General features: G+C 36.2%; 1 protein-coding gene and 1 long non-coding RNA gene across 8 annotated transcripts in view; one reads left to right on the forward strand and one right to left on the reverse strand.

Moving 5' to 3' along the window:
• The window catches only part of DNM3 (dynamin 3), a 708,993-nt gene that overhangs the window by 125,258 nt on the left and 564,258 nt on the right, over nt 1-19,477 (reverse strand). The gene's annotated exons all lie outside the window — the stretch shown is intronic.
• LOC138144228 (uncharacterized) overlaps nt 1-19,477 on the forward strand; it is an 80,884-nt gene that overhangs the window by 43,215 nt on the left and 18,192 nt on the right. For all 3 annotated transcript variants that reach the window (XR_011163890.1, XR_011163891.1, XR_011163892.1), the window contains exon 5: nt 11,380-11,627. This is a non-coding gene — a long non-coding RNA (uncharacterized lncRNA). The remainder of the gene's footprint in view (nt 1-11,379; nt 11,628-19,477) is intronic.

Raw genomic sequence — 19,477 nt, forward strand, 5'->3', positions numbered from 1 at the left:
TCTATCTATCTATCTATCTATCTATCTATCTATCTATCTATCTATCTGACAAGGATCTGGAATTAGACCTGTGATTTAATTAGTATGAGAAAACTCCTATTAATGTAGATTTGTACCTTTTGTTCAACTTATAGTCTTATAGTTATCTAGAACACTAAGAGATTGACTTAACCTCCTTTAACCCCTCCCTTAACCCTTCCCCCTTCTTTTGTGTTATCTCTGCATATATGTATATGCAATACTTATATATACATATACATACATATATATTTACACATACAAATAGCTATATAAAATATATGTATATGATATTTCTGGGTCGGATGAAGTTGTGATTTACATGTATCTAATATATATCAATAGATATTCTTTATCCACTTGGTTTATCCTGTGTAGATGGTTAGGCCAAACTGTCTAAATTAAAATATATTAATTAATACAAATTTTGAAATTTTATTAAACTAGGCAAATTAGGAATTATCACTTCATAAGCCAAATTATTCCCAGTGCCCAGGCCTGACCATATTACTTCTTTACTCAGTTACTTTCACTGGTTCACTGTTGCCTAGAGGATAAAATACAAATACTTTAGCCTGGCTTTTAAGGAACTATACAATTTGGCTCCAACCTTCTTTTCAAGTTATATTTAATTTGACTTCCCATCACATGTTCTATGTTCTATTCGAATAAGACTACTAATTTATTTCCCTCCCCCACTTGTACATATACCTGAAAGCTGCCCCTATGCCTGGAACAAACTGCTCCTTTCTTTCCACTTTTTGATATCCATTTTCTTCCTTTAAGACCCAGATGGGATACCACCTTCAATCAATCAATCAACAAGCATTTATTAAGCACCTACTATGTGCCAAACACCACTAAGTACTGAGGAAACAAATAATGAATTAATCCCTGTTGTCAAGGAGCTTACTCTAAGAGAGAAGATAACAAACACATATATACTGAATATATATGTAATAAATATATGCAAAGTAGTTAAATATCAGGAAGTTTCGAAGGGAGGACCCTAGAAATTGGGGAGGGGGAGGACCAAGAAAAAGGAATCATATAGAAAGTGGTGCTTGAGTAATGTGTTGAAGAAAGAGAGGGATTCTCTGGAGCAAAGGTGAGAAGGGAATGCATTCCAGGCAGGCGATATGGCCAGTACAAAGGCACAGAGACAGGAGCTGGAGTAGCATGCATGAAAAAAATATGGGAAAGGCAGTTTGCCTGGGGTGCAAAACATGGGAAAGAGAGTAACATCCAATGAGGCTTGAAATATAGGTTGAAACCAAGTTGTGAAGGGCTTTAAAACCATGGGTGGTCATGAGGTTACTGAGAGGGGAGAGAGAAAAGAGAAGAGGGCTTAGCATAGGGAATCAGGAAACACCCACAATTAGAGGGCATGATATGGATGATGAATAGGGATGAGCTATCAGACAGTAATAGGAGAACTGGAGAGAGAGAGTTTTAGTCCTCTTAGTTGAAAGTGATCTTTCACTTTTCAAATTTTTATTTTATGGAACTTTACCTACTTTTTACCTTTGTCCTTGTCACATTTTACCTTGCAGCATATTTATTTGTATACATGTTTTAATCCCCTCATTAAATGGCAAGATCTTTAATGGTAGGGACTATGTTGTATATCACCATTGCTTTGTGCAAAATGGATGATTAATAAATATTAGTTGAATTGAGTGAACAAGTCTTAATGAAAGTAATGATCCTTTAATTTCCCCCATCTCATGTTATATTTGTTAATTCATTCAAGAAATAGGAAGATACTTGGAAAGATGATTAAATGAAGGGTCATGTTTAAACCTAACTTCCCATCACTTCAAAATAACAAGGAATATACCAAATGCAGTAGTAGAACAATGCCAAAAACACAGAGGGGATAGAAAAGAATTAATCACAAGGAAAATCCTATAGAATGATCAGAAGAGAGACTGAAAAATAAAAGAAAACCTGGTACAAAAAAAGAAATACTACATAGTAAAAACAAAACAGTGAGAAAATATCAATGGAAGGGGAAATATTGTCAGAAAAATGTAACATCTAGAAGTGACAATGCAATAACTGGTAGAACCTTCCAAGTGGTTTAGAATATCAACAAAAGAATAAATAAGGATAATTAGAAATGGAAATTAAATATTACAAGAAAGGATTTAAAAAGACAGAGGCCTTTGTATGTCTCCAAAATGATGAACTCTTTTAAAAAAGAGATGATCAGAATTTGAATTAAAAATGTAGAGATGGATAGAAGAAAGAATATCAGAACAAAATTGAAGAACAGCAAGAATGGTAGAAGAACTAACATTTCTAAAAGCCAAACAACTGACCTTGAAGACAGAATGTAGGGAGAAAAAATAAGTCTTTTTGGTTGTCTCTCAGAAAATGAAGATGAAATAAAAAACCTCAGGAGATCGTATAAGACAATTTTCAGAAATATGTGAAACATTCAATGGAGTCCACAGGTCACTGATAAAGAAAACCCATAATAAGTTCCCATGTGGAAATATAATAGTCAAACTCCAGAATTTCAGAATTAAGTAATAAATTTTACAAGCATACAGGAAGAAGTCTTTTATATGCCCCATGTTTAAATTTTGTAAAAGTAGGATGAATGCCTTGTCCATGGGAAATTAAAGGGAAAATTATGATATTATATTTTGCAAAGGAAAAGAAATTAGTCTGTATGTCAAAGTAGTATATCTTGCAAAATTTAGCTTAACTATTCATGAATAAAAACTTTTAGCAAATCTCATTCCTACAAAATAGATTGAGAAAATGAACCAGGTATTTTTCATGTGAATTCACCAAATAAAAGAAATTTAAGCAAGGAGCATAAGTAGCCATACTTTAGAAAGACCAAGCTGGTAAATCAATATTTACATGTTACAAAGTTTACGGCTTAAAAAAACAAACAACAAACCTTTCACTTCGTGTGAAGTCTATTATAGCATATATCTGATGAGAAAGATTAAAATGGGATCAAACCCATACAACAGGGAGGAACAAAGGAAAGATACAGTGCAAGAACTGAATTAATATTTTTTGGAATAGGTCATTGCAGGTAGAGTCAGGGCACAGAGGAAGCATGCCAAAACAAGCTGCCTGGGTGTGCCTGGAGATTGGCTTTGGAGACACCAAGAGTCTACTGGGGCAACATTAAACCTGACTTCTTATAATATTCCCAGACTCAACCATTTATTTTATTGTTTATACCCAATCATTACTATTACCTTCAGAAGACCACTTCATTGTTAAATATTTGCTATAATATTTGAGTTGGGAAATTGACCAAATATAATGAGTTCAAAGACAATTGAACAGAATGGCGAGAGGTCTGGGAATAAAGTTATATGAAGCAAATATTTATCATGAAGGGATGATTAATACAAGATATAATCTGCTTCAGAAAGCAAAATTAGGACCATTAGGTCAACATTGTAAGTCCTTTAAGTTTTCTTGCCTTTAGTATCTATATTTGTTAAATGAAGGAGCAATTTGATAGCATGGGATGGTGGACAGAGTATTAGATTTGATCTTAGACTTGGATTCAAATCAAGCTTCAGATACTTACTAGCTGTGTGATCCTAGGTAAACCACCTAAGAGTTCTGAGCCTCAGTTTCCTCATCTGTAAAATGGAAATAATATGAGACTACTAATACTATTAATAAAACTTCCTAACTCACAAGGATCAGATTGTGAGGATTGAATAAAATAATATGATGTAAAGCAATTTGCAAACCTTAAAGCACTATATAAAAACCAACTATTATTATGATTACGTGACTTCCAAAGTCCCTTCCTGGTCTAAGATCCCGAGTTTATGATTCTTGCATGAATGGGAAGGTGGGCAAAATGATTTCTATGATTCCAACTATGGCTAAATTTGGTGAATCTACATTATCTTAAAAAAGACAAGACCCACTCTTCTATCTTTTATTCCTCTTTACCTAATTATCCAGGCAGGAGAACATATAAGCCAAATGAAACAGAGAAGCAATAGATTCTGTAGTGGGCATGTCAAGATATGCTGTGAGGGGTCAGGTAAGTCCTTTCTACCCTCTCATAGACAAAGTGTGAATTTCCTGGACAATGTAATGGCCTTTTGGGCCAGCATGGGCACATTCATGGCTTCAGAATTGTAACTATATATAGATAAATTTGCCAAAACCTGAAGAATAATCAAGTTCCCCCCCCACAAGTTGAATTTTCAATTTATCCTTTAAAAGTCATATGGGAGAGGCAGATTTAGAGATGTACACAGAAAGACACTGAACCATAACTAGACATGGAAGGAGGCTGGTAGTATCCATGCCAAAATGGATAATGAGAAGACAAGGTATCTATGTATAAGAGTTCTAATCTGATCTCTTTGATCAAGTCACTTCTGGAAAAAGGGAAATGGACAGAAGTGAAGAAACTGAGTCCAGAAACTGTCTCTGACAGTAAATACCTAATTCCATTGCCAAGCACCCATGGAAACAGAGTAATATTGGTTTAAAGTGTAAGTTCATTTGCAAAACATTACAGAGAATGATGACAAAAATGAACATAAAAGTACAAAGCAATCAAGGAGAAAAATGAACCTAATGTGAGAACCAAGATCCTTTATTGATGAAGCCAGAAGAAGAACAGAAAGTTGCAGAATGAATCACATTTGTGGGCATTTTTACAGTGATCTGTTTTCATCAGTGATGACAGTGGTACTACAATATTTAAACTCCATTAAGGTGACACAGTGGATAGAGTTTCAAGTCTGGAGTCAGAACATTCATCTTTCTGAGTTCAAATATGGCCTCAGACACAGCTGTGTGACTTTGGGCAAGTCACTTAACCCTGTTTGCCTCAGCTTCCTCATTTGTAAAATAAGCAGGAAAAGGAAATGGTAAACCTCTCCAGTAGCTTAGCCAATAAAACTCCAAATGGGGTCATGAAGAGCAGACAAAACTGAAAAACAATTGACTGACCTCAGTACTCTGTGAAGAGAAGAACATGGCAGTGTCACTTCAAAATATGAAATTGGGATGAATGGTTGTATAAAACCAATCATGAAGAAAGGGTGGTTGAACTCTGAGAGTACTGTTTTGGGTGCAACAGTGTAGGAAGTCTATCTCTAAGTTAGCTCATCTCCAGAGGAGGCTAGTTAGACTGGTAAAAGGTCTTGAGATCATACCACATGAGGAGCATTGGAAGGAACACTAGAAAATTGTTTGTCTTAGAGAAGAGATTTCATGGAATCATGAGAGTTGTCTTCCATGGAACGATTAGATTTATTCTGCTTGACTCTGGAAAGTAGAAGGACAAGCATTAGGAATACACAAAACAAGAAAGACTAGAGGTAGTGTACTATCCATCACTAGAGATCGTCAAGCAAAAGCTGGATAGCCATTTGTTTGGTATGCTCTGGAGAGACTCTTGGTTTGGTATGGGTTAGAAAAAATTACCCTTTCTTTTTTTTTTTTTTTTAAAGCAATCGGGGTTAAGTAACTTGCTCAAGGTTACACGGCCAGTTATTTCTGGGTGTGGTGCTGAGTATTTGAGCCCGGATTTGATCTGGGTCATCCCGACACTGGAGCTGGTGTTCTTACTCACTGAGCAACCTGGCCACCCCTAAGCAATTGGGGTTAAGCAACTTGCTCAAGGTTACGTGGCCAGGTGTTTCTGGGTGGGTGCTAAGTGTCTGAGCCCGGGATTCAATCTCCAGGTCTTCTCAACACTGGAGCTGGTGCTCTTACTTGCTGTGCTACCTGGCCACCCCTAAAAATTGCCCTTTCAAATCTAAAGCTCAGTGATCAGACCTTACAGGATTGTTGTGAGACTCAAATGGGATAAAATATTTTGCATTTGCATATGAAAGTAAGATATTATGATTTGTTATTTAGGATGCTACCACAAAGTATTTTATAAATATTTAAATGGCTTTGGTTAGTCAATGAAAGCGTCTGTTACTATCTCCCTCCTCCTGTTCACCACCCCCACTTCCCAATGCTGATTACAGAAAAGTCTTGAACTTTATCCGTAAATAGTGTGAAGGTTCTGTGCAACAGGACTCCAGATATGTGGGGCTTGCAGAACTCATAGTTAGGTTCTCAAAATTGCTCATTAAAATAGTCCATTCTGAAACATATGAGACAAAAACAAATAAATGGACTCAGGAAAAATGAATACAGAAATCATTGAACATTATTTCCATTAAAGATAGTGAATATAGCTCTTCTGAGTCACAAGAAAATGTGTGTAGCCATTTCACATTTCTTACACAAATAGTCCACACTTAAAGAACTTTTAAATACCTTCCCTGCAATGCTGGTTTTGACTCCCTGCCAAAAGCTACTTAATGTTTTTCCAAAGACTGTTGGATGAGCAAGAGGAAAAGAAATATATACACAGCAAACTTTTTTTTTTAAGACATCAGAAGAATAGATCAGTTATTTAGCAAACAAGTTCTGTTTTGGAGTTTGTCAATTACAACGTCTAAATTGGTCTAAACCACCCCTCCACCACCATTCCAACAAGGAGAGATTAAAAAGAAAGACTGATCTAGTAAATCAATGAGAATGTGATCTATTTTCTTTCTTAGAACACAGAAAGTAACCAGGTTGAAGAGCCTGAAAAAAATTGTATGGTTGGAAAGGAATGAAAATGAAGAGGTTTTTAGCCTACAAGTAAGGAGGCAATTAGCCCTAAAGCATTTCAGACAGCATCTAGTTACACAATGGCTGGCTAGCCTATGGCGCCCAAAGCCAAGAACAACACTCACAGCCAGCAGTGTAAATCATTTATAGACCACTCTGTGTGGAAAAGAAGGGAGGGGGAGAGGAGGGTGGCTGTCCAGACACCAAGCAGATTTTTAATATTTACTCTAGTGAGGTACCTCACTCTCTCAAGGCATGGGGTAGGAGTGGGGCACGGCTAGCAATTTCAAAAGATTTTCGAGGTGAAGCAAACTTACAAACAATGCTCTCTCCAGAAAGATACAGAAGGAGTGAATCATGTGGTCTGAATTAATTTGGGGCTACTCTGTGGTTTTTCTTTGCTTCATAACCAGTCTGATGTTGTGGGGGAGTGGAGAGGGAGAAAATGAGGTTTTGGAAAGCTTGCCTGGATTATGTCTTTATTCATTTTTACGAAAAATGCATCACTTGGCTGAGTGCTAAATTCAACTTAGAAATTTTTTGGGGAAGGGGGGTATCTCATGAAAATCACATGAGAGCTAGAACTAGACTGTGATAAGCAATGAATCAGTCTGAAAGACATTCCTCCTTCTGTTAGCAATGCAAAATTTCAGCAGGCTTCCCAATAACATTTAATCAGCCCTCACAGTCAGGTTATGAGGGGTCCCATAGAGATTTTGACAGGATAGAAGGGGAGTGGAAAATTGACAGGTTTCCAGGGTTAAAATCAGAATCAGAACTGTTTGACAAAAGCTAACAGTTATGCTACCAATGAGGTAGCCCATCCATTAAAAAAACTCAATCCTGCAATGTATTTATCTAAGAAGGGATTGTTATAAATATTTTAAATTCACCTTGGTTCCTAAACAGAATAGTTTCACATACTTACATTTTCTACTGGTCTCTAACATACCTGAATTAGGAGTAATAATCTGTCTGGATTTTAAGTTTTCAATTGTCATTTTTCTACACATAGCAGGGAGTTTTCAATTCACACACACATTCTTGTAGAACAACATAAGTTAGCAGGATTTAAAGCCTTCTATTTTCAAGTCTGAAGCCCCTATACGGAAATTGTGGTTCAGGTGCCAAGGAATACAGTCATTCATTATTTCTTTCCTCCCCCCTCTTAGCTCCATAAGGATATTAGCAGATGGGGGATGGTGGCTAGGAAGGCAGAGGAAGGGGAGAAGTGAAAGGGAGATGAAGATGGCATTTTAATAGCTCCTACCACTGATTTCACACAGTAGGAACCTTGTGCTCCAGACTTGAACTGCTTCCTTCCTCCTTTGGCTAACCTTCTACTAAGGCAGTATTCTAAGTCATGCATTGTTGTTTCTAGATGTAACTGGAAGTGGATTTGAGTAAGAAATGGCCCTTTGGAGAGTGAGAGAGACTGGGGGTGCTTGAGGAAGCTACACACAACTCCATCTATTGTTAGTGAGACATTTTGAGTAAACATTTTCTCTCCATGGATGAAAGGGCAATTGGTGAAGTGGCTATAAAAACACTGGAGCCCTTTTGTTCCCCTCACTCCCACCCCTACCCAGTGTCTAGTAGGACTCTTCAATTTATATGCTCTGAAATGATATATTTAATATAGTATATGCCTTTCATAGTTTACACTAAAACTATATTGAATCTTTCCTTTAAAGAAATGAAGGTCCAGTTGCAGCAAAAATACTAATATAACAGAAGTTTCTATACCACTTTGTGCCCCTCAACCAAAAATGTAGTCCCCTTAGGAAATCTTTACTGTGGCCAGCTACACTGTGGGCTAAAATGTGTAAACATGGCATTGTGGCAAGAGTTTTGACTACTGAATATAATAGCCCACATTTAGATAGCATTTTATAGTTTATAAAGTAAACTGTTTCAATAGTTTTTATAACCCAAAGGAAGGTGAAGGGAGTTAATAAAGATATTTTTTAAATGGCAGTACTACAAACAGAATATAGTACTTGGTTTCACAAGACATTGAAAATTATAATTCCCATACCACCCCGATTTGTTTATCTAAGGATTATACCTATTTGAAAGCTTGCTTAACTCCTTATTTTGATAAGGGCCACCAAGATGGTCCCAGGGTTTATGAGAGACGGCTCAGTGTATTTTGTTCTCCACTCCCCCATACCCAACTCTAAATAGCTGAACAAAGTGACCCAGAAATATTTTTCAGATAATGGTGACCAAGTGGAAAAAAAGTAAGATTCCCCCCCCCCATCTTAATGATCACATTTGTATATTGGCTAAACGTTACTTGGGTTACACAGGCAATAGATGACTGGGGACGATGGAGTTTCATTTAAGTCAATGGAGACATTAAAACAGTAAAATGCAAACAAAGCAGGTAGACTGTTGGGTTGATCACTCTTTTCATCTCCGTTTCCAGAGTTGAATTCTTCTCTTTACCAACCTCAACTCTGGAAATGGAGATGAAAGAACTTTAAGTAATTTTCAAGTGTTTAATTTAATATTGCTATGCTTTGTTTTCCTCATCAATAAAATGAGGATAATAACACCATTTAGAGACACTGTAAAGGACAATAAAAATTACAAAGTATTTATGACTTTTCAGTTGCTAATAATCAAAATACTCCTATAAATCACATTACAATGTTCTAGGAATATAGAAAAGCAGTGTGTTAGTAAATGAAAGAAAAAAATTAAAATAATAATTAACCAACTTAAAAAAAAACAAAAAAGCTTCATGAAATACATTTTCTATCCTGAAAACAATAGTATTCATTTTAAACTACACTCTTTCATCCTACCCTGGGAGGTAGGATGGTCATTCTTACACTCACAATGAGATTTGTAGTGACAACTTTTAGTTTAATGGTACATTTCTGTTTTAAATGTTCTATATAGGAGCATTCAACAGTATGAAGTACAGTATCACACAGATGTTCAGACAGTGGTTATTTTAGACAGAAGGATAAAATACGTTTGAACTAGGCAAAACCACAATCTACTAATGGCTCACAACCCCTTTGGGTGAACCACTGCTTATTGCATTAGTCTCCTTTGGCTATATACTGATCTGGGAAGCTGAAGGATTGGAATTTGTCACTTAATCAGCTGCTAAGAGTTGGGCACACTGATCTCTATGATTAAGGTAGGCAGACCTCTGAGTGTGCCATCCTACTGAACACGGACTTAAGAAAGCTCAAATGAACATTCTGTTTTAAAATGCACTGGAAATAGTTGTGCTACTCTCATATTTTCAGTCGTTTCTAGTCTATTAATTTCATTTTGTTACAAGCTTATTTTTTCCCTGAAACAAAAGTGTGTTTTAAAATGGTACATTAGAGTCCCTCCCCCATCTCCATCTTACTAATTCAAAAACAGCTGAACTTACTTTCTGAAAACATGTAAAAACTCCTGGGCTGAGACCTGGTATATCAAATTTCAGACTGAAGGGTTTGGGTTTTTTTTTTTCTTTTGGCATTTGTATTACCAACAGTTTATACTAAAAATGCTGACAGATGTATAACAGCCTCACCAAACTGATCTTTATGTGAATCCTGGACAACTATGTGGTTTCTTAGGGAAAAAAGAAAAAAGAAAAAAATTACCAGGCACTGAACAATTTAACTTTAAAAACCCTTGCTTTTATTTTCTTTTTCTTCAACAGAGAAGGGAATCATTAGTCAAATGTAACTGAATTTCGGGGAACTATGAAAGGCAAACTCACTTGCTATTTCCTTTTCTGTCTTCTTCACAGTATAAGAGATGTTGTTGTATTTACCACAACTGAAGGCTAAGATAAGAGCCAGAAGTCTGAAGTTGTAACTGAGAAAACTCTAGATAGCTAAATGAAGGATTTGCTGCAGGAAGTCTCCTGAAACTTGGAGAAAATATGAAAAACCTCTGATATTGTTTCCGGTAGTACTTTTTCTTTGCTGATACTAGAGAATAAGTTGAGAAAACTAAAGACAGGTCATTCAGACTTTCCAAGGTGGGGTAGCGGGAAGCAGCAGGAATCACTTTAAAGGATGTCAGTGGATGAAAATGAATCTTAGCTTTAAGGAGGAGGAAGAAGAGATGAATAGTCCTTTTGTCCCTGTAACCTTTGCTATCTGAATCCATTTGAGGTAATCCCATCTGGCATACCTACATTTTCTGGTGTTGTTTCAGTTGGCAATGATATTCTTTGCTTCTGTTGGTCCTGATCCATTGAGCAGCATTGTGCTACATTATTAAGGAACAATTAAGTAGTGTACAGATACACTCATTGTTGCTATATATCATGAGGTTAAGAAAATAGCCTAATATAACTGAGCAAAAACAGCCTTGGCATAATGCCAGAAATAGAACTTTAAAAAAAATTCTGCCCTCTATTATACCCTCTCTGATGGTGGAATTTTTGGAAGAGTACTCTAAACATTTTCTTACGTTTCTGCTTCCTAAAGAATTGTTTTCATAAACTCCAAGGAAAGCATTTCTTCTCTCCTTTAATTGTTATTCACTTATGCTATAATATGCTGGTTTCCTTCAAGTCTCTGCTGAAATACCACCCTCTACAAGAAATCTTTCCCAATCCCCTTTAATGCTAGGGCTTTCCTTCTGTTGATTATTTCCAACTTATCCTGCCTAGGGTTTGTTTATACACAGTAGTTTAGATATTGTCTCCCCCCGTTAAACCGTTAGCTCTTTGAGAGTCCTTTGCATTTCTTTTTATCTTTACAGCTCGACACAAGACTTGGAACATTATAAATTCTTATTCCATTATTGTTGATGAAATAATTAATAAAATGATTTTCTCAAAACCTGAATGTTGCATAAATAATAATGAAATGGAAAGCTGGATTGAAAAGATCAAAATAACCCAGAGTTCATCTGGATGTCATCAATATCTACCTGACAATCAAGCAAAAGGAATATATCACCTAGGGGGAAAACATACAAAGAAGATAAAGAGGGAGTGCGTGAAAAATGTGAGTCATTCCCTGTTGTAATGATTATATCAATAAGCACTGGAGATGAATGACATTGATGCAAAAAGTGAAAGAGTAAGGAAGAGCTGAATTCAAATACTAGCTCAGACACCAGCTGTGTGACCTTGGGCAAGTAACTCACATAACCAGTTTCAGCATCAGTTTCCTCACCAGGAAAATGGGAATTATAATAGTACCTAGGGTTGTTGTGAGGATAGAATGAGTTAATATAGAGCATGTCCTAAAAGTCTTAGTGCATTTTTATTCTATTAAAACTTAAAACCAGGGGTGGCTAGGTAGCACAGTGAATAGAGCACCAGCCCTGGAATCAGAAGGACCTGAGTTCAAATTTGGCCTCAGACACTTGACATACTTACTAGCTGTGTCATTTGGGCAAGTCACTTAACCCCAACTGCCCTCCAAAAAAAAGCAAAAATAAACAAAAAAAAAAAAACCCAAAACCTTAAAACTGCATTAAGATTTCTGACTTACTTTGTATGTAAAGGAATGAAAAACCTTAGATCACTACATAAATGCTATATGTTATTGAATAACCTTCATTTATCATCTCATTTATTTATGAAAACTTAAATCATTTTGATTCTGTCAACAAGGAAGTATAGTAAAACTTTATTATAAATTTAGTGCCTCTCTATGCTTATACTCATTAATATACACTGACCTTGGTAGAATGAATCCCCCTAAAGTAGTTGCTACTCTCAGGGGTAACCCTAGGGCTGGCCATCCTCCTTAACACTGTAGCTCATTAGCACCTACCACTGTGTTTCTCTTTAACAATCAGCCCATGGACTCAGTTCTTAGAAAAGGCATTTACTCAACTGGTAAGTGCGGAGAGAAGAGGTTACAAAGTATTCCTCCCCTCCCCCACTCCCAGAATACACAAAACCAAACCTGGGGTACATTTTTCTACAAATGCACATAGACTCATAGGGGAAAGAATGGGTACATATTTGTATCACAGTAGTGGTGAGGTATATTTATAGGGAATACACAGGGTAAATTCAATTCAGATCTCCAGAACTGCAGGACTTCATACTTTTTTCCCCCCTGGAATATCCTCATAAAGTTCACTTCAGGTTATGATAATGGTTATGGATAAGCTGTCTCTTTGCTTAATTGGGCTGACTCCTCAAAGAGCATAACATCTTTTCCTCCCCTAATTTTTTATTTAATTTCCTCTTCATTGGTGGTAAATTCGCCCTTTTCATTAAAAAAAAAAAACAATTTATTTATTTTTAGTTTTCAACATTCACTTTTATAAGATTTGGAGTTCTAAATTCTTCTCTCTCCTTCCCCTCCCCCCTCTCTAAGACAGCATGCAATCTGATATGGGCTATACATTATACAATCATATTAAATATATTTCCACAGTAGTTATGTTGTGAAAGAAAAATCAGAACAAAAGGGAAAAACTACAAGAAAGAAAAAAGAGAGAGAGAGAAAACAGCATGCTTTGATCTGCATTCAGACTGTATTTCTTTCTCTGGATTCGAATAGCATCCAGAGTCTTTTGTCTTAGATGAAAAGAGCTGAGTCTATCAAACTTGGTCATTACATAATACTTCTGTTACTGTATACAATATTTTCCTGGTTCTGCTCACTTCACTCAGCATTAGTTCATGTAAATCTTTCCAGGTTTTTCTGAAATCTGCCTGCTCATCATTTCTTATGGAACAATAGTATTCCATTACATTCATATGCCACAACTTGTTCAGTTATTCCTCAATTGATGGGCATCCCCCTCAATTTCTACTTTTTGGCTAACACAAAAAGAGCTACTACAAATATTTTTACACATGGGGATCCTTCTCTCTTTTTTATGTTTTTTTTCAAGATACAAACTTAGTATTGGTATTGCTAGATCAAAGGATATGCACATTTTTATAGCACTTTGGGTCTGGTTCCAAATTGCTCTTAAGAATGGTTGGAGTAGTTCACAATTCCATTAGTGTTCCAATTTTCCCACATCTTCTCCCACATTTATCATTTTCCCTTTTTTTTTTCATCATATTAGCCCTCCTAATAGGTGTGTTATGGTACTTCAGAGTTGTTTTAATGTGCATTTCTCTAATCAATAGTGATTTAGAACATTTTTTTCATTTGATTATAGATAGCTTTAATTTCTTCCTCTGAAAACTGCCTGTTCATATCCTTTGATAATTTATCAATTGGGGAGTGATTTGTATTCTTATGAATTTGATTCAGTTCTCTATATATTTTAAAAATGAGGCCTTTATCAGAGACCCTGACTGAAAAAATTGTTTTCCAGCTTTCTGTTTCCCTTCTAATCTTGGTTGCATTGGCTTTGTTTGTGCAAAACTTTTTTAATTTAATGTAATCAAAATTATCCATTTTGCATTTCATAATGTTTTCTGTTTCTTGTTTGGTCATAAATTCTTCCCTTCTCCATAGGTCTGACAGGTAAACTATTCCTTGGTCTCCTAATTTGCTTATATTATCACCTTTTATGTGATGCATTTTGACCTTATCTTGGTATATGGTATAAGATGTTGGTCTATGCCTCATTTCTACCATGCTATTTTCCAGTTTTCTCAGCAGTTTTTGTCAAATAGTAAGTTCTTATCCCAGAAACTAGAATCTTTGGGATTATCAAATAGTAGATTACTATAATCATTGACTACTGTGTCTTGTATGCTTAACTTATTCCACTGATCCACCACTCTAATTCTTAGCCAGTTTTGATGATTTCTGCTTTATAATACAGTTTTAGATCTGGTGTGGCTAGGCTGCCTTCTCTTGCATTTCTTTTCATTAATTTAGAGGGTATAACATCTTAACTGGACAGGGCAATATGCTGTTAGACTAGATCAAGCACATCACCCTGCAGTGGAATTGGTTCCTCACCAGGTTCTGCTGCTACTTGGTTTGACTGGGCAGGATGCTTAATTTCAGACCTGCTAGGTCAGGCAGATCAATTGGCTGCTGTGGAACTGGACTGGGCAGGTGTATCTGCCATTGGACAGCTATTGCCAGATTGAGCTGGGCAGATTACTTTGTGGCTGGACTCTTCACAGGATGTTGTGCTTTTGCTGGAGAGAGTGATGTACTAGATTTCCTGGGTTCACTTTTTGGTGGGCAGCTATAGTCTTCACTAGTTCCATCTTCTGCCTCAGCTTAGTGTTAACAGTTCTCTTCAGTAAGAGTCATGACCCTTAGGCTAGGACTGGCAAAAGTCCCTTATCTTGACTTCCTCAGAGCCTGAATTCTGTTGTTCATCACCTCTAGGCAGGAGTTGGGAGAGGCCTGCTCTCTCTTGCTGGACAATTCTACCTGGATTAGAGATAGTTTTCCTCAGCGAGGGATGATACCTTTACTTATGATCCCAATCAGGTACACTTGCCATATTCATATTGGGTCTTATGCAGATGAACAGCTGAGAACAAAGGTACTGGCTTATACATTAGGGCAAGTTCAAATCTTATTGGTCTTTTCATATGCAGTTGTGCTTATTCAGATATGGAAAATAGAATTAATGTAGGAAGAAGATAGTTGTCTTTTCTTATGTTCAGGTTCAGCATTGTGAAGCCAGCCAAAGAGTGTACAAAGTTTAACCAGTCTATGAAGAGAGTATAAGGGTTAACCTGTCTATATATTCATAAAAAGAAGAGTGGTCAAGCAATGCTTAGTGGAGGAAGGTTGAATAGAGACTAAGGAAAAACCAAACCAAACCAAACCAAAACATAACACTTCCTTATTTCCTAGAATGCCCTCGCCATTTCCCCAATTCACCTAAGTAGGGATTTTGCTGTGCTACATAAGTATTCAGAATTTGAGAAGTATATATCTAGGTTAGAATCTAAGAAGAATGGAAAGATCCTCTCCTTTCTATACTCAGTTGGACAGTAGTAAGGGAACTGGGTATAATATTGCTTACAGAAATTAATCAAACTGCTAGGCATCGTACTTGGTATTGGGGATACAAATTCAAAGAATGAAATAATCCCTTCGTTGAAGAAGCTTACATTATAGGGAGACGTGGCAAAACAGTCTCAGAATGACATCTCCATGAAGGAAAAAGATGAATACTTCTATGTCATTGAAAAATTAAATATCATTCTTAGAGGGGACGCAAGGGGACAGGTGGTATGATAGAATGAGATGAAATTAAAAAAAAAACTAAAAGTCTTGTCCATTTGTAAAGAGATCACAAAATTTCAGTTTCTAAAGAAATATATATGTCATTTTAGCATTTTGTAATATATATTTATATTTATGATTAACATTTATAAAATGTGTTCTCCTATCTGTTTGACCACTTCTTAGTCTCTTCCAGATTTTGCTGTCTACAGATTTGATGAACATGCCACCTAAGCCTTCATCCAAGTTATTAATAAAAATGTTTAACGGTACAGTTCCCAGGGGCATGGCTTGTGCTATGCTGGCATTTGAACCATTAACAACTATTCTTTGTCTTGCCTTACAAACACTTCTGAATCCATCTGGTTGTATTATTGTTTAATCAATATCTCTCTTTTCCACTTTCATGAAGTAATTTAACAAAAAGGTTGGCTAAAATCTAGGTAATCTAGGTAAACTCTAATCGGCAACAGCTTTTTCATTTACTAGTTTAATAATCCTGTCAACAAAGGAGATAAGTCCAGCTCAACCTACTCAGGGGAAGTCAGACTGGCTCTTTGTAATCATTACTTCCCTATCTAGATGTTTGCTAATCATCTCTTTAGTGATCAGTCCTGGAATTTCCCTGGCTATCAAAGTCACCATCTGAAGCAAATAGTTTGCATAGTCTGTTGTCTTCCTTCTTAAAATCAAGACTTTTATCCTTCCCCAATCTTGGGCTACCTTTCCTCCTTTCCAGGATTTTTCAAAAATCTCTGCAAGTGGCTAAGCAATTATATCTGCCACTTTGTTTAGTATCTGAGGATGTAGTTCCTCTGTGTTAGATGACTTGAATTCATCCAAGGCAACTAAGTGCTCTTTTATTTTAATCTTAGTTATCTTGATTATCAAACTCCTGTTAGTAATTTTTCTGTCATTTCCAGTACAAAGGTCATTCTTGACAGAGAAAGTAGAAACCATGACATGTCATGACTGAAAAGAGTCAGTTATTGTCTCTTCTCTCCCAAGAAGAGGATCTATATCTTCTTCGATTCTCCTTTTTCCCAAGAGAGCTAAAAAAACAACAAATCCTTTTTGATGACCTTATGTTTTTTTGTGAGCCTGAGCTCATTTTGGACCTTAGCATTCCTAACACTATTTGTATAGGATTATGATATGCACTTATATTTTTCTTTCATTACTTGGCCTTGCTTCTACGTTCTGTACATTTCTTTTTAAAATCTAAGTTAGGGACTTCCTACCAAGTTGACTGTTTAGTGGGAGACAAATTACACAGCTCCCAGATACCTACTCAGGAAAAATCCTAAAGTTTATAGCAGACTAAATAATGATCAAGAAATTTAATGAGAATTTATAGTAAATTACTTCTTTCACACCAGAGTTTCATAAAAAGACAGCTAGCAGCCCTAAAAATATAAAAAAAATAGGTCAAAGGGAGAACATTTAAGAACCATTGGACTTTCATGAAAATCATATTTTTTAAAAGTCTGGGACTCTATATTTGATCTATTAGAACCAAAGGACAAAGATAGAAGAATTCATTAATTTATTCTTGGAATAAACCCTAAAAGTAAAAATTCCAGAAATATTATAGCCACAATTCAGAGTTACAATGTTTTAAAGAAAAATTACTATAAATATCCAGAAAGAATCAAGTGAGTAAGCATTTTTATTAAGTACTTCTTATGTCAAGAAATGCAAAAATATCCCGTGACCTTAAAAGGTTTATGATCTAATGGGGAGAAAGACAACAAACAAACAGCTATCTACAAATGATATAGACAGGACAAACTGAAGATAATTTCAAAGGGAAGGCACTAGCATTAAGGAAGAATTGCAAAGAATTCCTGATGAATGTGGGATATTGTCTAGGACTTGAAGGAAGTCGAAGAAGCTAGAAGTTGAACAAGAGGAGGAGGCATTCTAGGCATAGGGGACAGCAAGGGAAAATGTACAGTTAGGATAGAGTATTTGAGGAAGAGCAAAGGGGTCAGTGTCACTGTATTTCAGAGTCGAAGGGAATAAGGTGACAGAAGATTAGAAAGGTAGGAAGGGGTTAGGTTATGAAGAACTTTAAAAACTAAACAAAGGATTTATCTTTGATCTTTGAGGTAATAAGGAACCAGTGGCATTTATTGAATGAGGGTTGTGAAGACACAGAGAGATCTGAGCTTTAGGAAGATAAATTTGACAGCTGAATACAGAATAGGCTATAGAGGGGAGAGATTTGAGGCAGGCACACCAACCAGTGGGCTATTGCAACAGTCCAGGAATGAGGTGATGAAAACCTAGAACCAAGATGGTGGCGGTGTAAGAAGAGAGAAGCAAGCATAGATGAGAGATGTTATGAAGGTGGAATCTATATGACTTAATAACACATTGGATATGGGGAGTGAGAAAAAGACAGAAGTTGAGGATAAAATCTAGTTTTTGAGAGTGGGTGACTGGGAGGAGAGTGGTACATTTGAAAGTAACAGGGAACTTAGGAAGAGTAGACTTGGTATCTTGGTCAAGATATTTTGTGGTAAAGATTCAATTTTGGACATGTTGAATTTAAGATGTCTAAAAGACATCCAGTTCAAGAGGTCTAATAGGTACTCGAAGATTTGAAACTGAAGGTCAGCAGATTATTTAGTACTAGACAAGTAGATCTGAGAATCTTCTGCATAGAGGTGATAATTGTATTAATGGGAGCTAATGAGATCACCAAGTGAAACATTTCAGAACCATCGGGGACACTCATGGTTAGGGGTATATATGGTCTGGATGAAAATCCATTGAAAAAGACTGAGAAGGAACTTTAAGACTGGTATCAGGAGAACTAAGAGAGAACAATGTCATGAAAATTTAGAAGAAAATAACAAAGAGAAGAGGGTGATAATGTCAAAGGTTGAAGAGAAGTTAATGAGGATGTAGACCGGAAAGGCCATTGAATTTGGCAATTAGAAGATCAATGGTAGTTATGAAAAAAGTGTTGCAGTTGAAAAATGATAACAGAGACCAGAATGCAAAAAGTTAAGAAGAGAATGAGGAAAAAGAAAGCAAAGGTGCCACTTGTAGATGGTCTTCTCAAAGAATTGTCATAAAAGGAATAATATGGTATGATATGTAGTGGGGATGGGTGGATGAAGTGAGTATTTTCTGAGAACAAGAGAGACTGGCATGTTTTTAGGAATCAGGGCTATATTCAATATATAAGAAAAGACTGAAATTTGGGGAAAGGGGAAATCTGATAGAGAAGATGGGCTAGATTAGAATAATTTGTGCATGTAGAGAGGTTAGCCTTGGCAAGGAGAAGGACCTCTCCTTCATATGAGATAATGGGGAAGAAAGATTAAGCAGAGGAAGGCATCTGAGTGATGGGAGATAAGAAGAAGAGAAGAGGGAACTCTTGGTGAATTGTTTCAATACAGCAAAGTTCTCAGCAAGAGGGTGGGGGGAGGGAGAATTTTGGGAGACTAAAGGAGGGTTGAAGAGGTTTGGGAAAGCTACGGAAGTGAGTGTGATAGTGAGTCAATTATGGAAATGTGAAGGATTATATAACAAATTTTTAGGAGGCCCAGTCAATATAATTTCATCATTTTCCCTAGTTTTGTTCAGCATCATGTGAACATGAGAGAAGGCAGTAGTTGAAATACTAAGGAACTTAAGAACTGGATCACATAAGACCTTAAAATTTCTACTCAAAATGAGAAGATATCTTAGAATATTCCAAGAGTAAAATATTCTAA

Source organism: Petaurus breviceps, unplaced genomic scaffold (assembly GCF_028583685.1).
Source record: "Petaurus breviceps papuanus isolate PSGF00001 unplaced genomic scaffold, PetGlider_PUasm1.0 90692, whole genome shotgun sequence".
NCBI lineage: Eukaryota > Metazoa > Chordata > Mammalia > Diprotodontia > Petauridae > Petaurus > Petaurus breviceps.